Source organism: Ambystoma mexicanum, chromosome 1q (assembly GCF_040938575.1).
Source record: "Ambystoma mexicanum isolate Mex_15411 chromosome 1q, UKY_AmexF1_1, whole genome shotgun sequence".
Taxonomy (NCBI): Eukaryota; Metazoa; Chordata; class Amphibia; order Caudata; family Ambystomatidae; genus Ambystoma; species Ambystoma mexicanum.
The window spans coordinates 592963332-592980488 of NC_090922.1; the positions used below are offsets into that span (position 1 = coordinate 592963332).

General features: G+C 54.6%; 19 non-coding genes across 19 annotated transcripts; all 19 read left to right on the forward strand.

Moving 5' to 3' along the window:
* Positions 1–137: 137 nt before the first annotated feature.
* LOC138564977 (U5 spliceosomal RNA) lies at positions 138–253 on the forward strand. Its single transcript, XR_011300901.1, has one exon. It is a non-coding gene; the product is annotated as a U5 spliceosomal RNA (small nuclear RNA).
* Positions 254–1029: 776 nt separating this feature from the next.
* On the forward strand, positions 1030–1145 carry LOC138564425 (U5 spliceosomal RNA). Its single transcript, XR_011300374.1, has one exon. It is a non-coding gene; the product is annotated as a U5 spliceosomal RNA (small nuclear RNA).
* An 805-nt stretch (positions 1146–1950) lies between these two features.
* LOC138564426 (U5 spliceosomal RNA) lies at positions 1951–2066 on the forward strand. The gene has a single exon (XR_011300375.1). It is a non-coding gene; the product is annotated as a U5 spliceosomal RNA (small nuclear RNA).
* An 805-nt stretch (positions 2067–2871) lies between these two features.
* On the forward strand, positions 2872–2987 carry LOC138564427 (U5 spliceosomal RNA). The gene has a single exon (XR_011300376.1). It is a non-coding gene; the product is annotated as a U5 spliceosomal RNA (small nuclear RNA).
* A 776-nt stretch (positions 2988–3763) lies between these two features.
* On the forward strand, positions 3764–3879 carry LOC138564429 (U5 spliceosomal RNA). The gene has a single exon (XR_011300377.1). It is a non-coding gene; the product is annotated as a U5 spliceosomal RNA (small nuclear RNA).
* Positions 3880–4655: 776 nt separating this feature from the next.
* On the forward strand, positions 4656–4771 carry LOC138565107 (U5 spliceosomal RNA). The gene has a single exon (XR_011301023.1). It is a non-coding gene; the product is annotated as a U5 spliceosomal RNA (small nuclear RNA).
* Positions 4772–5570: 799 nt separating this feature from the next.
* LOC138564430 (U5 spliceosomal RNA) lies at positions 5571–5686 on the forward strand. Its single transcript, XR_011300378.1, has one exon. It is a non-coding gene; the product is annotated as a U5 spliceosomal RNA (small nuclear RNA).
* Positions 5687–6462: 776 nt separating this feature from the next.
* LOC138564431 (U5 spliceosomal RNA) lies at positions 6463–6578 on the forward strand. The gene has a single exon (XR_011300379.1). It is a non-coding gene; the product is annotated as a U5 spliceosomal RNA (small nuclear RNA).
* A 776-nt stretch (positions 6579–7354) lies between these two features.
* On the forward strand, positions 7355–7470 carry LOC138565108 (U5 spliceosomal RNA). Its single transcript, XR_011301024.1, has one exon. It is a non-coding gene; the product is annotated as a U5 spliceosomal RNA (small nuclear RNA).
* Positions 7471–8269: 799 nt separating this feature from the next.
* LOC138564432 (U5 spliceosomal RNA) lies at positions 8270–8385 on the forward strand. Its single transcript, XR_011300380.1, has one exon. It is a non-coding gene; the product is annotated as a U5 spliceosomal RNA (small nuclear RNA).
* An 806-nt stretch (positions 8386–9191) lies between these two features.
* LOC138564433 (U5 spliceosomal RNA) lies at positions 9192–9307 on the forward strand. The gene has a single exon (XR_011300381.1). It is a non-coding gene; the product is annotated as a U5 spliceosomal RNA (small nuclear RNA).
* A 776-nt stretch (positions 9308–10083) lies between these two features.
* LOC138564434 (U5 spliceosomal RNA) lies at positions 10084–10199 on the forward strand. Its single transcript, XR_011300382.1, has one exon. It is a non-coding gene; the product is annotated as a U5 spliceosomal RNA (small nuclear RNA).
* Positions 10200–11004: 805 nt separating this feature from the next.
* LOC138564436 (U5 spliceosomal RNA) lies at positions 11005–11120 on the forward strand. The gene has a single exon (XR_011300384.1). It is a non-coding gene; the product is annotated as a U5 spliceosomal RNA (small nuclear RNA).
* A 777-nt stretch (positions 11121–11897) lies between these two features.
* Positions 11898–12013, forward strand: LOC138564437 (U5 spliceosomal RNA). The gene has a single exon (XR_011300385.1). It is a non-coding gene; the product is annotated as a U5 spliceosomal RNA (small nuclear RNA).
* Positions 12014–12818: 805 nt separating this feature from the next.
* Positions 12819–12934, forward strand: LOC138564438 (U5 spliceosomal RNA). Its single transcript, XR_011300386.1, has one exon. It is a non-coding gene; the product is annotated as a U5 spliceosomal RNA (small nuclear RNA).
* An 806-nt stretch (positions 12935–13740) lies between these two features.
* LOC138564439 (U5 spliceosomal RNA) lies at positions 13741–13856 on the forward strand. The gene has a single exon (XR_011300387.1). It is a non-coding gene; the product is annotated as a U5 spliceosomal RNA (small nuclear RNA).
* A 770-nt stretch (positions 13857–14626) lies between these two features.
* On the forward strand, positions 14627–14742 carry LOC138564978 (U5 spliceosomal RNA). Its single transcript, XR_011300902.1, has one exon. It is a non-coding gene; the product is annotated as a U5 spliceosomal RNA (small nuclear RNA).
* Positions 14743–15518: 776 nt separating this feature from the next.
* LOC138564440 (U5 spliceosomal RNA) lies at positions 15519–15634 on the forward strand. The gene has a single exon (XR_011300388.1). It is a non-coding gene; the product is annotated as a U5 spliceosomal RNA (small nuclear RNA).
* An 805-nt stretch (positions 15635–16439) lies between these two features.
* Positions 16440–16555, forward strand: LOC138564441 (U5 spliceosomal RNA). The gene has a single exon (XR_011300389.1). It is a non-coding gene; the product is annotated as a U5 spliceosomal RNA (small nuclear RNA).
* Positions 16556–17157: the final 602 nt, after the last annotated feature.

Genomic DNA, 17157 nt, shown 5'->3' on the forward strand with positions numbered 1-17157 from the left:
CCACGGGTTCGGAGCCCGATAGCATTCTCCATTCGCTTCATCTCAAAAAGCGTCATCGTGTGCACTGCTTCACTAAGTCACCCTGAGCTAGTGAGGTGTTGCATTTTTTGCGGCCGCAGTCGGGGCCACTAGAGCGCATACTCTTGTTTCTCTTCAAACCGAATAAATCTTTCGCCTTTTACTAAAGATTTCCGTGGAGAGGAACATTAAAGAGTTTCACTCAATTTTTTGAAGCCCTGCCAAGTGCAGGGTTACCTATGCTAGTTAAAAAAAAAAAGAAACAGAGCAAATGAAAGCGCAAAGCCTGCTTTTCAGCTGTTGGCTTGCACCCCCCAGCTGTCAGTCAGCCTTTGCAGGGGTCCTTGCAGCACAGCCAGGCTGATGCCTTGCAGTGGTAGCCAGAGGGGGGAGCCTTTAGCTAATGCTTGCTGCTGTCGCCACCTGCTGGTGAGCCAGCAGAGGCTGGCTCCAAGCTAGCATCCAGGAGGATATGGCCCCAGTGGGCAGGGGTTTGGGCCCGGGCCCCGATCGGCTGACGAACGCCTGACAAACGCCGTCCTTTGCCCGCTGGCAGCCCAGGAGGCCCAGCACCCGTGCAAGACAGGGTGAGGGCGGAAAATGACCCCTGTGTCCTGAGAAAGGAGAGAGCGGGCTGCTTCTTCAACATCCTGGGGGAGGAGCCCCATCTCTGGGGCCCAAAAGAAAATCTCACGCCTGCCTCCCAGAAGCCCTAGACCTTATGTAAACGAGGGGAGTCCTCAAGCAAAAGCAGACTCTGCCTGCCTTTTGGCCAATGTCACATGGCCTGCGGTCTGGAGAAATTTGCATACCCACAATCCCCTGCCAGGTTTCATGACTTTGGATGGGATTGCTTGCAAATAAAGTCATTCTGCCACGGGTTCGGAGCCCGATAGCATTCTCCATTCGCTTCATCTCAAAAAGCGTCATCGTGTGCACTGCTTCACTAAGTCACCCTGAGCTAGTGAGGTGTTGCATTTTTTGCGGCCGCAGTCGGGGCCACTAGAGCGCATACTCTGGTTTCTCTTCAAACCGAATAAATCTTTCGCCTTTTACTAAAGATTTCCGTGGAGAGGAACATTAAAGAGTTTCACTCAATTTTTTGAAGCCCTGCCAAGTGCAGGGTTACCTATGCTGGTTATAAAAAAAAAGAAACAGAGCAAATGAAAGCGCAAAGCCTGCTTTTCAGCTGTTGGCTTGCACCCCCCAGCTGTCAGTCAGCCTTTGCAGGGGTCCTCGCAGCACAGCCAGGCTGATGCCTTGCAGTGGTAGCCAGAGGGGGGAGCCTTTAGCTAATGCTTGCTGCTGTCGCCACCTGCTGGTGAGCCAGCAGAGGCTGGCTCCAAGCTAGCATCCAGGAGGATATGGCCCCAGTGGGCAGGGGTTTGGGCCCGGGCCCCGATCGGCTGACAAACGCCTGACAAACGCCGTCCTTTGCCCGGCGGGCTTTGCCCTGGCGGGCAAAAGAACCTGGCAGCCCAGGAGGCCCAGCACCCGTGCAAGACAGGGTGAGGGCGGAAAATGACCCCTGTGTCCTGAGAAAGGAGAGAGCGGGCTGCTTTTTCAACATCCTGGGGGAGGAGCCCCATCTCTGGGGCCCAAAAGAAAATCTCACGCCTGCCTCCCAGAAGCCCTAGACCTTATGTAAACGAGGGGAGTCCTCAGGCAAAGGCAGACTCTGCCTGCCTTTTGGCCAATGTCACATGGCCTGCGGTCTGGAGAAATTTGCATACCCACAATCCCCTGCCAGGTTTCATGACTTTGGATGGGATTGCTTGCAAATAAAGTCATTCTGCCACGGGTTCGGAGCCCGATAGCATTCTCCATTCGCTTCATCTCAAAAAGCGTCATCGTGTGCACTGCTTCACTAAGTCACCCTGAGCTAGTGAGGTGTTGCATTTTTTGCGGCCGCAGTCGGGGCCACTAGAGCGCATACTCTGGTTTCTCTTCAAACCGAATAAATCTTTCGCCTTTTACTAAAGATTTCCGTGGAGAGGAACATTAAAGAGTTTCACTCAATTTTTTGAAGCCCTGCCAAGTGCAGGGTTACCTATGCTGGTTAAAAAAAAAAAGAAACAGAGCAAATGAAAGCGCAAAGCCTGCTTTTCAGCTGTTGGCTTGCACCCCCCAGCTGTCAGTCAGCCTTTGCAGGGGTCCTCGCAGCACAGCCAGGCTGATGCTTTGCAGTGGTAGCCAGAGGGGGGAGCCTTTAGCTAATGCTTGCTGCTGTCGCCACCTGCTGGTGAGCCAGCAGAGGCTGGCTCCAAGCTAGCATCCAGGAGGATATGGCCCCAGTGGGCAGGGGTTTGGGCCCGGGCCCCGATCGGCTGACGAACGCCTGACAAACGCCGTCCTTTGCCCGGCGGGCTTTGCCCTGGCGGGCAAAAGAACCTGGCAGCCCAGGAGGCCCAGCACCCGTGCAAGACAGGGTGAGGGCGGAAAATGACCCCTGTGTCCTGAGAAAGGAGAGAGCGGGCTGCTTTTTCAACATCCTGGGGGAGGAGCCCCATCTCTGGGGCCCAAAAGAAAATCTCACGCCTGCCTCCCAGAAGCCCTAGACCTTATGTAAACGAGGGGAGTCCTCAGGCAAAGGCAGACTCTGCCTGCCTTTTGGCCAATGTCACATGGCCTGCGGTCTGGAGAAATTTGCATACCCACAATCCCCTGCCAGGTTTCATGACTTTGGATGGGATTGCTTGCAAATAAAGTCATTCTGCCACGGGTTCGGAGCCCGATAGCATTCTCCATTCGCTTCATCTCAAAAAGCGTCATCGTGTGCACTGCTTCACTAAGTCACCCTGAGCTAGTGAGGTGTTGCATTTTTTGCGGCCGCAGTCGGGGCCACTAGAGCGCATACTCTGGTTTCTCTTCAAACCGAATAAATCTTTCGCCTTTTACTAAAGATTTCCGTGGAGAGGAACATTAAAGAGTTTCACTCAATTTTTTGAAGCCCTGCCAAGTGCAGGGTTACCTATGCTGGTTAAAAAAAAAAAGAAACAGAGCAAATGAAAGCGCAAAGCCTGCTTTTCAGCTGTTGGCTTGCACCCCCCAGCTGTCAGTCAGCCTTTGCAGGGGTCCTCGCAGCACAGCCAGGCTGATGCTTTGCAGTGGTAGCCAGAGGGGGGAGCCTTTAGCTAATGCTTGCTGCTGTCGCCACCTGCTGGTGAGCCAGCAGAGGCTGGCTCCAAGCTAGCATCCAGGAGGATATGGCCCCAGTGGGCAGGGGTTTGGGCCCGGGCCCCGATCGGCTGACGAACGCCTGACAAACGCCGTCCTTTGCCCGCTGGCAGCCCAGGAGGCCCAGCACCCGTGCAAGACAGGGTGAGGGCGGAAAATGACCCCTGTGTCCTGAGAAAGGAGAGAGCGGGCTGCTTTTTCAACATCCTGGGGGAGGAGCCCCATCTCTGGGGCCCAAAAGAAAATCTCACGCCTGCCTCCCAGAAGCCCTAGACCTTATGTAAACGAGGGGAGTCCTCAGGCAAAGGCAGACTCTGCCTGCCTTTTGGCCAATGTCACATGGCCTGCGGTCTGGAGAAATTTGCATACCCACAATCCCCTGCCAGGTTTCATGACTTTGGATGGGATTGCTTGCAAATAAAGTCATTCTGCCACGGGTTCGGAGCCCGATAGCATTCTCCATTCGCTTCATCTCAAAAAGCGTCATCGTGTGCACTGCTTCACTAAGTCACCCTGAGCTAGTGAGGTGTTGCATTTTTTGCGGCCGCAGTCGGGGCCACTAGAGCGCATACTCTGGTTTCTCTTCAAACCGAATAAATCTTTCGCCTTTTACTAAAGATTTCCGTGGAGAGGAACATTAAAGAGTTTCACTCAATTTTTTGAAGCCCTGCCAAGTGCAGGGTTACCTATGCTGGTTAAAAAAAAAAAGAAACAGAGCAAATGAAAGCGCAAAGCCTGCTTTTCAGCTGTTGGCTTGCACCCCCCAGCTGTCAGTCAGCCTTTGCAGGGGTCCTTGCAGCACAGCCAGGCTGATGCCTTGCAGTGGTAGCCAGAGGGGGGAGCCTTTAGCTAATGCTTGCTGCTGTCGCCACCTGCTGGTGAGCCAGCAGAGGCTGGCTCCAAGCTAGCATCCAGGAGGATATGGCCCCAGTGGGCAGGGGTTTGGGCCCGGGCCCCGATCGGCTGACGAACGCCTGACAAACGCCGTCCTTTGCCCGCTGGCAGCCCAGGAGGCCCAGCACCCGTGCAAGACAGGGTGAGGGCGGAAAATGACCCCTGTGTCCTGAGAAAGGAGAGAGCGGGCTGCTTCTTCAACATCCTGGGGGAGGAGCCCCATCTCTGGGGCCCAAAAGAAAATCTCACGCCTGCCTCCCAGAAGCCCTAGACCTTATGTAAACGAGGGGAGTCCTCAAGCAAAAGCAGACTCTGCCTGCCTTTTGGCCAATGTTACATGGCCTGCGGTCTGGAGAAATTTGCATACCCACAATCCCCTGCCAGGTTTCATGACTTTGGATGGGATTGCTTGCAAATAAAGTCATTCTGCCACGGGTTCGGAGCCCGATGGCATTCTCCATTCGCTTCATCTCAAAAAGCGTCATCGTGTGCACTGCTTCACTAAGTCACCCTGAGCTAGTGAGGTGTTGCATTTTTTGCGGCCGCAGTCGGGGCCACTAGAGCGCATACTCTGGTTTCTCTTCAAACCGAATAAATCTTTCGCCTTTTACTAAAGATTTCCGTGGAGAGGAACATTAAAGAGTTTCACTCAATGTTTTGAAGCCCTGCCAAGTGCAGGGTTACCTATGCTGGTTAAAAAGAAACAGAGCAAATGAAAGCGCAAAGCCTGCTTTTCAGCTGTTGGCTTGCACCCCCCAGCTGTCAGTCAGCCTTTGCAGGGGTCCTCGCAGCACAGCCAGGCTGATGCCTTGCAGTGGTAGCCAGAGGGGGGAGCCTTTAGCTAATGCTTGCTGCTGTCGCCACCTGCTGGTGAGCCAGCAGAGGCTGGCTCCAAGCTAGCATCCAGGAGGATATGGCCCCAGTGGGCAGGGGTTTGGGCCCGGGCCCCGATCGCCTGACAAACGCCTGACAAACGCCGTCCTTTGCCCGGCGGGCTTTGCCCTGGCGGGCAAAAGAACCTGGCAGCCCAGGAGGCCCAGCACCCGTGCAAGACAGGGTGAGGGCGGAAAATGACCCCTGTGTCCTGAGAAAGGAGAGAGCGGGCTGCTTTTTCAACATCCTGGGGGAGGAGCCCCATCTCTGGGGCCCAAAAGAAAATCTCACGCCTGCCTCCCAGAAGCCCTAGACCTTATGTAAACGAGGGGAGTCCTCAGGCAAAGGCAGACTCTGCCTGCCTTTTGGCCAATGTCACATGGCCTGCGGTCTGGAGAAATTTGCATACCCACAATCCCCTGCCAGGTTTCATGACTTTGGATGGGATTGCTTGCAAATAAAGTCATTCTGCCACGGGTTCGGAGCCCGATAGCATTCTCCATTCGCTTCATCTCAAAAAGCGTCATCGTGTGCACTGCTTCACTAAGTCACCCTGAGCTAGTGAGGTGTTGCATTTTTTGCGGCCGCAGTCGGGGCCACTAGAGCGCATACTCTGGTTTCTCTTCAAACCGAATAAATCTTTCGCCTTTTACTAAAGATTTCCGTGGAGAGGAACATTAAAGAGTTTCACTCAATTTTTTGAAGCCCTGCCAAGTGCAGGGTTACCTATGCTGGTTAAAAAAAAAAAGAAACAGAGCAAATGAAAGCGCAAAGCCTGCTTTTCAGCTGTTGGCTTGCACCCCCCAGCTGTCAGTCAGCCTTTGCAGGGGTCCTCGCAGCACAGCCAGGCTGATGCTTTGCAGTGGTAGCCAGAGGGGGGAGCCTTTAGCTAATGCTTGCTGCTGTCGCCACCTGCTGGTGAGCCAGCAGAGGCTGGCTCCAAGCTAGCATCCAGGAGGATATGGCCCCAGTGGGCAGGGGTTTGGGCCCGGGCCCCGATCGGCTGACGAACGCCTGACAAACGCCGTCCTTTGCCCGCTGGCAGCCCAGGAGGCCCAGCACCCGTGCAAGACAGGGTGAGGGCGGAAAATGACCCCTGTGTCCTGAGAAAGGAGAGAGCGGGCTGCTTTTTCAACATCCTGGGGGAGGAGCCCCATCTCTGGGGCCCAAAAGAAAATCTCACGCCTGCCTCCCAGAAGCCCTAGACCTTATGTAAACGAGGGGAGTCCTCAGGCAAAGGCAGACTCTGCCTGCCTTTTGGCCAATGTCACATGGCCTGCGGTCTGGAGAAATTTGCATACCCACAATCCCCTGCCAGGTTTCATGACTTTGGATGGGATTGCTTGCAAATAAAGTCATTCTGCCACGGGTTCGGAGCCCGATAGCATTCTCCATTCGCTTCATCTCAAAAAGCGTCATCGTGTGCACTGCTTCACTAAGTCACCCTGAGCTAGTGAGGTGTTGCATTTTTTGCGGCCGCAGTCGGGGCCACTAGAGCGCATACTCTGGTTTCTCTTCAAACCGAATAAATCTTTCGCCTTTTACTAAAGATTTCCGTGGAGAGGAACATTAAAGAGTTTCACTCAATTTTTTGAAGCCCTGCCAAGTGCAGGGTTACCTATGCTGGTTAAAAAAAAAAAGAAACAGAGCAAATGAAAGCGCAAAGCCTGCTTTTCAGCTGTTGGCTTGCACCCCCCAGCTGTCAGTCAGCCTTTGCAGGGGTCCTTGCAGCACAGCCAGGCTGATGCCTTGCAGTGGTAGCCAGAGGGGGGAGCCTTTAGCTAATGCTTGCTGCTGTCGCCACCTGCTGGTGAGCCAGCAGAGGCTGGCTCCAAGCTAGCATCCAGGAGGATATGGCCCCAGTGGGCAGGGGTTTGGGCCCGGGCCCCGATCGGCTGACGAACGCCTGACAAACGCCGTCCTTTGCCCGCTGGCAGCCCAGGAGGCCCAGCACCCGTGCAAGACAGGGTGAGGGCGGAAAATGACCCCTGTGTCCTGAGAAAGGAGAGAGCGGGCTGCTTCTTCAACATCCTGGGGGAGGAGCCCCATCTCTGGGGCCCAAAAGAAAATCTCACGCCTGCCTCCCAGAAGCCCTAGACCTTATGTAAACGAGGGGAGTCCTCAAGCAAAAGCAGACTCTGCCTGCCTTTTGGCCAATGTTACATGGCCTGCGGTCTGGAGAAATTTGCATACCCACAATCCCCTGCCAGGTTTCATGACTTTGGATGGGATTGCTTGCAAATAAAGTCATTCTGCCACGGGTTCGGAGCCCGATGGCATTCTCCATTCGCTTCATCTCAAAAAGCGTCATCGTGTGCACTGCTTCACTAAGTCACCCTGAGCTAGTGAGGTGTTGCATTTTTTGCGGCCGCAGTCGGGGCCACTAGAGCGCATACTCTGGTTTCTCTTCAAACCGAATAAATCTTTCGCCTTTTACTAAAGATTTCCGTGGAGAGGAACATTAAAGAGTTTCACTCAATGTTTTGAAGCCCTGCCAAGTGCAGGGTTACCTATGCTGGTTAAAAAGAAACAGAGCAAATGAAAGCGCAAAGCCTGCTTTTCAGCTGTTGGCTTGCACCCCCCAGCTGTCAGTCAGCCTTTGCAGGGGTCCTCGCAGCACAGCCAGGCTGATGCCTTGCAGTGGTAGCCAGAGGGGGGAGCCTTTAGCTAATGCTTGCTGCTGTCGCCACCTGCTGGTGAGCCAGCAGAGGCTGGCTCCAAGCTAGCATCCAGGAGGATATGGCCCCAGTGGGCAGGGGTTTGGGCCCGGGCCCCGATCGGCTGACGAACGCCTGACAAACGCCGTCCTTTGCCCGGCGGGCTTTGCCCTGGCGGGCAAAAGAACCTGGCAGCCCAGGAGGCCCAGCACCCGTGCAAGACAGGGTGAGGGCGGAAAATGACCCCTGTGTCCTGAGAAAGGAGAGAGTGGGCTGCTTTTTCAACATCCTGGGGGAGGAGCCCCATCTCTGGGGCCCAAAAGAAAATCTCACGCCTGCCTCCCAGAAGCCCTAGACCTTATGTAAACGAGGGGAGTCCTCAGGCAAAGGCAGACTCTGCCTGCCTTTTGGCCAATGTCACATGGCCTGCGGTCTGGAGAAATTTGCATACCCACAATCCCCTGCCAGGTTTCATGACTTTGGATGGGATTGCTTGCAAATAAAGTCATTCTGCCACGGGTTCGGAGCCCGATAGCATTCTCCATTCGCTTCATCTCAAAAAGCGTCATCGTGTGCACTGCTTCACTAAGTCACCCTGAGCTAGTGAGGTGTTGCATTTTTTGCGGCCGCAGTCGGGGCCACTAGAGCGCATACTCTGGTTTCTCTTCAAACCGAATAAATCTTTCGCCTTTTACTAAAGATTTCCGTGGAGAGGAACATTAAAGAGTTTCACTCAATTTTTTGAAGCCCTGCCAAGTGCAGGGTTACCTATGCTGGTTAAAAAAAAAAAAGAAACAGAGCAAATGAAAGCGCAAAGCCTGCTTTTCAGCTGTTGGCTTGCACCCCCCAGCTGTCAGTCAGCCTTTGCAGGGGTCCTCGCAGCACAGCCAGGCTGATGCCTTGCAGTGGTAGCCAGAGGGGGGAGCCTTTAGCTAATGCTTGCTGCTGTCGCCACCTGCTGGTGAGCCAGCAGAGGCTGGCTCCAAGCTAGCATCCAGGAGGATATGGCCCCAGTGGGCAGGGGTTTGGGCCCGGGCCCCGATCGCCTGACAAACGCCTGACAAACGCCGTCCTTTGCCCGGCGGGCTTTGCCCTGGCGGGCAAAAGAACCTGGCAGCCCAGGAGGCCCAGCACCCGTGCAAGACAGGGTGAGGGCGGAAAATGACCCCTGTGTCCTGAGAAAGGAGAGAGCGGGCTGCTTTTTCAACATCCTGGGGGAGGAGCCCCATCTCTGGGGCCCAAAAGAAAATCTCACGCCTGCCTCCCAGAAGCCCTAGACCTTATGTAAACGAGGGGAGTCCTCAGGCAAAGGCAGACTCTGCCTGCCTTTTGGCCAATGTCACATGGCCTGCGGTCTGGAGAAATTTGCATACCCACAATCCCCTGCCAGGTTTCATGACTTTGGATGGGATTGCTTGCAAATAAAGTCATTCTGCCACGGGTTCGGAGCCCGATAGCATTCTCCATTCGCTTCATCTCAAAAAGCGTCATCGTGTGCACTGCTTCACTAAGTCACCCTGAGCTAGTGAGGTGTTGCATTTTTTGCGGCCGCAGTCGGGGCCACTAGAGCGCATACTCTGGTTTCTCTTCAAACCGAATAAATCTTTCGCCTTTTACTAAAGATTTCCGTGGAGAGGAACATTAAAGAGTTTCACTCAATTTTTTGAAGCCCTGCCAAGTGCAGGGTTACCTATGCTGGTTAAAAAAAAAAAGAAACAGAGCACATGAAAGCGCAAAGCCTGCTTTTCAGCTGTTGGCTTGCACCCCCCAGCTGTCAGTCAGCCTTTGCAGGGGTCCTTGCAGCACAGCCAGGCTGATGCCTTGCAGTGGTAGCCAGAGGGGGGAGCCTTTAGCTAATGCTTGCTGCTGTCGCCACCTGCTGGTGAGCCAGCAGAGGCTGGCTCCAAGCTAGCATCCAGGAGGATATGGCCCCAGTGGGCAGGGGTTTGGGCCCGGGCCCCGATCGGCTGACGAACGCCTGACAAACGCCGTCCTTTGCCCGCTGGCAGCCCAGGAGGCCCAGCACCCGTGCAAGACAGGGTGAGGGCGGAAAATGACCCCTGTGTCCTGAGAAAGGAGAGAGCGGGCTGCTTCTTCAACATCCTGGGGGAGGAGCCCCATCTCTGGGGCCCAAAAGAAAATCTCACGCCTGCCTCCCAGAAGCCCTAGACCTTATGTAAACGAGGGGAGTCCTCAAGCAAAAGCAGACTCTGCCTGCCTTTTGGCCAATGTCACATGGCCTGCGGTCTGGAGAAATTTGCATACCCACAATCCCCTGCCAGGTTTCATGACTTTGGATGGGATTGCTTGCAAATAAAGTCATTCTGCCACGGGTTCGGAGCCCGATAGCATTCTCCATTCGCTTCATCTCAAAAAGCGTCATCGTGTGCACTGCTTCACTAAGTCACCCTGAGCTAGTGAGGTGTTGCATTTTTTGCGGCCGCAGTCGGGGCCACTAGAGCGCATACTCTGGTTTCTCTTCAAACCGAATAAATCTTTCGCCTTTTACTAAAGATTTCCGTGGAGAGGAACATTAAAGAGTTTCACTCAATTTTTTGAAGCCCTGCCAAGTGCAGGGTTACCTATGCTGGTTATAAAAAAAAAGAAACAGAGCAAATGAAAGCGCAAAGCCTGCTTTTCAGCTGTTGGCTTGCACCCCCCAGCTGTCAGTCAGCCTTTGCAGGGGTCCTCGCAGCACAGCCAGGCTGATGCCTTGCAGTGGTAGCCAGAGGGGGGAGCCTTTAGCTAATGCTTGCTGCTGTCGCCACCTGCTGGTGAGCCAGCAGAGGCTGGCTCCAAGCTAGCATCCAGGAGGATATGGCCCCAGTGGGCAGGGGTTTGGGCCCGGGCCCCGATCGGCTGACAAACGCCTGACAAACGCCGTCCTTTGCCCGGCGGGCTTTGCCCTGGCGGGCAAAAGAACCTGGCAGCCCAGGAGGCCCAGCACCCGTGCAAGACAGGGTGAGGGCGGAAAATGACCCCTGTGTCCTGAGAAAGGAGAGAGCGGGCTGCTTTTTCAACATCCTGGGGGAGGAGCCCCATCTCTGGGGCCCAAAAGAAAATCTCACGCCTGCCTCCCAGAAGCCCTAGACCTTATGTAAACGAGGGGAGTCCTCAGGCAAAGGCAGACTCTGCCTGCCTTTTGGCCAATGTCACATGGCCTGCGGTCTGGAGAAATTTGCATACCCACAATCCCCTGCCAGGTTTCATGACTTTGGATGGGATTGCTTGCAAATAAAGTCATTCTGCCACGGGTTCGGAGCCCGATAGCATTCTCCATTCGCTTCATCTCAAAAAGCGTCATCGTGTGCACTGCTTCACTAAGTCACCCTGAGCTAGTGAGGTGTTGCATTTTTTGCGGCCGCAGTCGGGGCCACTAGAGCGCATACTCTGGTTTCTCTTCAAACCGAATAAATCTTTCGCCTTTTACTAAAGATTTCCGTGGAGAGGAACATTAAAGAGTTTCACTCAATTTTTTGAAGCCCTGCCAAGTGCAGGGTTACCTATGCTGGTTAAAAAAAAAAAAGAAACAGAGCAAATGAAAGCGCAAAGCCTGCTTTTCAGCTGTTGGCTTGCACCCCCCAGCTGTCAGTCAGCCTTTGCAGGGGTCCTTGCAGCACAGCCAGGCTGATGCCTTGCAGTGGTAGCCAGAGGGGGGAGCCTTTAGCTAATGCTTGCTGCTGTCGCCACCTGCTGGTGAGCCAGCAGAGGCTGGCTCCAAGCTAGCATCCAGGAGGATATGGCCCCAGTGGGCAGGGGTTTGGGCCCGGGCCCCGATCGGCTGACGAACGCCTGACAAACGCCGTCCTTTGCCCGCTGGCAGCCCAGGAGGCCCAGCACCCGTGCAAGACAGGGTGAGGGCGGAAAATGACCCCTGTGTCCTGAGAAAGGAGAGAGCGGGCTGCTTCTTCAACATCCTGGGGGAGGAGCCCCATCTCTGGGGCCCAAAAGAAAATCTCACGCCTGCCTCCCAGAAGCCCTAGACCTTATGTAAACGAGGGGAGTCCTCAAGCAAAAGCAGACTCTGCCTGCCTTTTGGCCAATGTCACATGGCCTGCGGTCTGGAGAAATTTGCATACCCACAATCCCCTGCCAGGTTTCATGACTTTGGATGGGATTGCTTGCAAATAAAGTCATTCTGCCACGGGTTCGGAGCCCGATAGCATTCTCCATTCGCTTCATCTCAAAAAGCGTCATCGTGTGCACTGCTTCACTAAGTCACCCTGAGCTAGTGAGGTGTTGCATTTTTTGCGGCCGCAGTCGGGGCCACTAGAGCGCATACTCTGGTTTCTCTTCAAACCGAATAAATCTTTCGCCTTTTACTAAAGATTTCCGTGGAGAGGAACATTAAAGAGTTTCACTCAATTTTTTGAAGCCCTGCCAAGTGCAGGGTTACCTATGCTGGTTATAAAAAAAAAGAAACAGAGCAAATGAAAGCGCAAAGCCTGCTTTTCAGCTGTTGGCTTGCACCCCCCAGCTGTCAGTCAGCCTTTGCAGGGGTCCTCGCAGCACAGCCAGGCTGATGCTTTGCAGTGGTAGCCAGAGGGGGGAGCCTTTAGCTAATGCTTGCTGCTGTCGCCACCTGCTGGTGAGCCAGCAGAGGCTGGCTCCAAGCTAGCATCCAGGAGGATATGGCCCCAGTGGGCAGGGGTTTGGGCCCGGGCCCCGATCGGCTGACGAACGCCTGACAAACGCCGTCCTTTGCCCGGCGGGCTTTGCCCTGGCGGGCAAAAGAACCTGGCAGCCCAGGAGGCCCAGCACCCGTGCAAGACAGGGTGAGGGCGGAAAATGACCCCTGTGTCCTGAGAAAGGAGAGAGTGGGCTGCTTTTTCAACATCCTGGGGGAGGAGCCCCATCTCTGGGGCCCAAAAGAAAATCTCACGCCTGCCTCCCAGAAGCCCTAGACCTTATGTAAACGAGGGGAGTCCTCAGGCAAAGGCAGACTCTGCCTGCCTTTTGGCCAATGTCACATGGCCTGCGGTCTGGAGAAATTTGCATACCCACAATCCCCTGCCAGGTTTCATGACTTTGGATGGGATTGCTTGCAAATAAAGTCATTCTGCCACGGGTTCGGAGCCCGATAGCATTCTCCATTCGCTTCATCTCAAAAAGCGTCATCGTGTGCACTGCTTCACTAAGTCACCCTGAGCTAGTGAGGTGTTGCATTTTTTGCGGCCGCAGTCGGGGCCACTAGAGCGCATACTCTGGTTTCTCTTCAAACCGAATAAATCTTTCGCCTTTTACTAAAGATTTCCGTGGAGAGGAACATTAAAGAGTTTCACTCAATTTTTTGAAGCCCTGCCAAGTGCAGGGTTACCTATGCTGGTTAAAAAAAAAAAAGAAACAGAGCAAATGAAAGCGCAAAGCCTGCTTTTCAGCTGTTGGCTTGCACCCCCCAGCTGTCAGTCAGCCTTTGCAGGGGTCCTCGCAGCACAGCCAGGCTGATGCCTTGCAGTGGTAGCCAGAGGGGGGAGCCTTTAGCTAATGCTTGCTGCTGTCGCCACCTGCTGGTGAGCCAGCAGAAGCTGGCTCCAAGCTAGCATCCAGGAGGATATGGCCCCAGTGGGCAGGGGTTTGGGCCCGGGCCCCGATCGCCTGACAAACGCCTGACAAACGCCGTCCTTTGCCCGGCGGGCTTTGCCCTGGCGGGCAAAAGAACCTGGCAGCCCAGGAGGCCCAGCACCCGTGCAAGACAGGGTGAGGGCGGAAAATGACCCCTGTGTCCTGAGAAAGGAGAGAGCGGGCTGCTTTTTCAACATCCTGGGGGAGGAGCCCCATCTCTGGGGCCCAAAAGAAAATCTCACGCCTGCCTCCCAGAAGCCCTAGACCTTATGTAAACGAGGGGAGTCCTCAGGCAAAGGCAGACTCTGCCTGCCTTTTGGCCAATGTCACATGGCCTGCGGTCTGGAGAAATTTGCATACCCACAATCCCCTGCCAGGTTTCATGACTTTGGATGGGATTGCTTGCAAATAAAGTCATTCTGCCACGGGTTCGGAGCCCGATAGCATTCTCCATTCGCTTCATCTCAAAAAGCGTCATCGTGTGCACTGCTTCACTAAGTCACCCTGAGCTAGTGAGGTGTTGCATTTTTTGCGGCCGCAGTCGGGGCCACTAGAGCGCATACTCTGGTTTCTCTTCAAACCGAATAAATCTTTCGCCTTTTACTAAAGATTTCCGTGGAGAGGAACATTAAAGAGTTTCACTCAATTTTTTGAAGCCCTGCCAAGTGCAGGGTTACCTATGCTGGTTAAAAAGAAACAGAGCAAATGAAAGCGCAAAGCCTGCTTTTCAGCTGTTGGCTTGCACCCCCCAGCTGTCAGTCAGCCTTTGCAGGGGTCCTCGCAGCACAGCCAGGCTGATGCCTTGCAGTGGTAGCCAGAGGGGGGAGCCTTTAGCTAATGCTTGCTGCTGTCGCCACCTGCTGGTGAGCCAGCAGAGGCTGGCTCCAAGCTAGCATCCAGGAGGATATGGCCCCAGTGGGCAGGGGTTTGGGCCCGGGCCCCGATCGGCTGACGAACGCCTGACAAACGCCGTCCTTTGCCCGCTGGCAGCCCAGGAGGCCCAGCACCCGTGCAAGACAGGGTGAGGGCGGAAAATGACCCCTGTGTCCTGAGAAAGGAGAGAGCGGGCTGCTTCTTCAACATCCTGGGGGAGGAGCCCCATCTCTGGGGCCCAAAAGAAAATCTCACGCCTGCCTCCCAGAAGCCCTAGACCTTATGTAAACGAGGGGAGTCCTCAGGCAAAGGCAGACTCTGCCTGCCTTTTGGCCAATGTCACATGGCCTGCGGTCTGGAGAAATTTGCATACCCACAATCCCCTGCCAGGTTTCATGACTTTGGATGGGATTGCTTGCAAATAAAGTCATTCTGCCACGGGTTCGGAGCCCGATAGCATTCTCCATTCGCTTCATCTCAAAAAGCGTCATCGTGTGCACTGCTTCACTAAGTCACCCTGAGCTAGTGAGGTGTTGCATTTTTTGCGGCCGCAGTCGGGGCCACTAGAGCGCATACTCTTGTTTCTCTTCAAACCGAATAAATCTTTCGCCTTTTACTAAAGATTTCCGTGGAGAGGAACATTAAAGAGTTTCACTCAATTTTTTGAAGCCCTGCCAAGTGCAGGGTTACCTATGCTAGTTAAAAAAAAAAAGAAACAGAGCAAATGAAAGCGCAAAGCCTGCTTTTCAGCTGTTGGCTTGCACCCCCCAGCTGTCAGTCAGCCTTTGCAGGGGTCCTTGCAGCACAGCCAGGCTGATGCCTTGCAGTGGTAGCCAGAGGGGGGAGCCTTTAGCTAATGCTTGCTGCTGTCGCCACCTGCTGGTGAGCCAGCAGAGGCTGGCTCCAAGCTAGCATCCAGGAGGATATGGCCCCAGTGGGCAGGGGTTTGGGCCCGGGCCCCGATCGGCTGACGAACGCCTGACAAACGCCGTCCTTTGCCCGCTGGCAGCCCAGGAGGCCCAGCACCCGTGCAAGACAGGGTGAGGGCGGAAAATGACCCCTGTGTCCTGAGAAAGGAGAGAGCGGGCTGCTTCTTCAACATCCTGGGGGAGGAGCCCCATCTCTGGGGCCCAAAAGAAAATCTCACGCCTGCCTCCCAGAAGCCCTAGACCTTATGTAAACGAGGGGAGTCCTCAAGCAAAAGCAGACTCTGCCTGCCTTTTGGCCAATGTCACATGGCCTGCGGTCTGGAGAAATTTGCATACCCACAATCCCCTGCCAGGTTTCATGACTTTGGATGGGATTGCTTGCAAATAAAGTCATTCTGCCACGGGTTCGGAGCCCGATAGCATTCTCCATTCGCTTCATCTCAAAAAGCGTCATCGTGTGCACTGCTTCACTAAGTCACCCTGAGCTAGTGAGGTGTTGCATTTTTTGCGGCCGCAGTCGGGGCCACTAGAGCGCATACTCTGGTTTCTCTTCAAACCGAATAAATCTTTCGCCTTTTACTAAAGATTTCCGTGGAGAGGAACATTAAAGAGTTTCACTCAATTTTTTGAAGCCCTGCCAAGTGCAGGGTTACCTATGCTGGTTATAAAAAAAAAGAAACAGAGCAAATGAAAGCGCAAAGCCTGCTTTTCAGCTGTTGGCTTGCACCCCCCAGCTGTCAGTCAGCCTTTGCAGGGGTCCTCGCAGCACAGCCAGGCTGATGCCTTGCAGTGGTAGCCAGAGGGGGGAGCCTTTAGCTAATGCTTGCTGCTGTCGCCACCTGCTGGTGAGCCAGCAGAGGCTGGCTCCAAGCTAGCATCCAGGAGGATATGGCCCCAGTGGGCAGGGGTTTGGGCCCGGGCCCCGATCGGCTGACAAACGCCTGACAAACGCCGTCCTTTGCCCGGCGGGCTTTGCCCTGGCGGGCAAAAGAACCTGGCAGCCCAGGAGGCCCAGCACCCGTGCAAGACAGGGTGAGGGCGGAAAATGACCCCTGTGTCCTGAGAAAGGAGAGAGCGGGCTGCTTTTTCAACATCCTGGGGGAGGAGCCCCATCTCTGGGGCCCAAAAGAAAATCTCACGCCTGCCTCCCAGAAGCCCTAGACCTTATGTAAACGAGGGGAGTCCTCAGGCAAAGGCAGACTCTGCCTGCCTTTTGGCCAATGTCACATGGCCTGCGGTCTGGAGAAATTTGCATACCCACAATCCCCTGCCAGGTTTCATGACTTTGGATGGGATTGCTTGCAAATAAAGTCATTCTGCCACGGGTTCGGAGCCCGATAGCATTCTCCATTCGCTTCATCTCAAAAAGCGTCATCGTGTGCACTGCTTCACTAAGTCACCCTGAGCTAGTGAGGTGTTGCATTTTTTGCGGCCGCAGTCGGGGCCACTAGAGCGCATACTCTGGTTTCTCTTCAAACCGAATAAATCTTTCGCCTTTTACTAAAGATTTCCGTGGAGAGGAACATTAAAGAGTTTCACTCAATTTTTTGAAGCCCTGCCAAGTGCAGGGTTACCTATGCTGGTTAAAAAAAAAAAGAAACAGAGCAAATGAAAGCGCAAAGCCTGCTTTTCAGCTGTTGGCTTGCACCCCCCAGCTGTCAGTCAGCCTTTGCAGGGGTCCTCGCAGCACAGCCAGGCTGATGCTTTGCAGTGGTAGCCAGAGGGGGGAGCCTTTAGCTAATGCTTGCTGCTGTCGCCACCTGCTGGTGAGCCAGCAGAGGCTGGCTCCAAGCTAGCATCCAGGAGGATATGGCCCCAGTGGGCAGGGGTTTGGGCCCGGGCCCCGATCGGCTGACGAACGCCTGACAAACGCCGTCCTTTGCCCGGCGGGCTTTGCCCTGGCGGGCAAAAGAACCTGGCAGCCCAGGAGGCCCAGCACCCGTGCAAGACAGGGTGAGGGCGGAAAATGACCCCTGTGTCCTGAGAAAGGAGAGAGCGGGCTGCTTTTTCAACATCCTGGGGGAGGAGCCCCATCTCTGGGGCCCAAAAGAAAATCTCACGCCTGCCTCCCAGAAGCCCTAGACCTTATGTAAACGAGGGGAGTCCTCAGGCAAAGGCAGACTCTGCCTGCCTTTTGGCCAATGTCACATGGCCTGCGGTCTGGAGAAATTTGC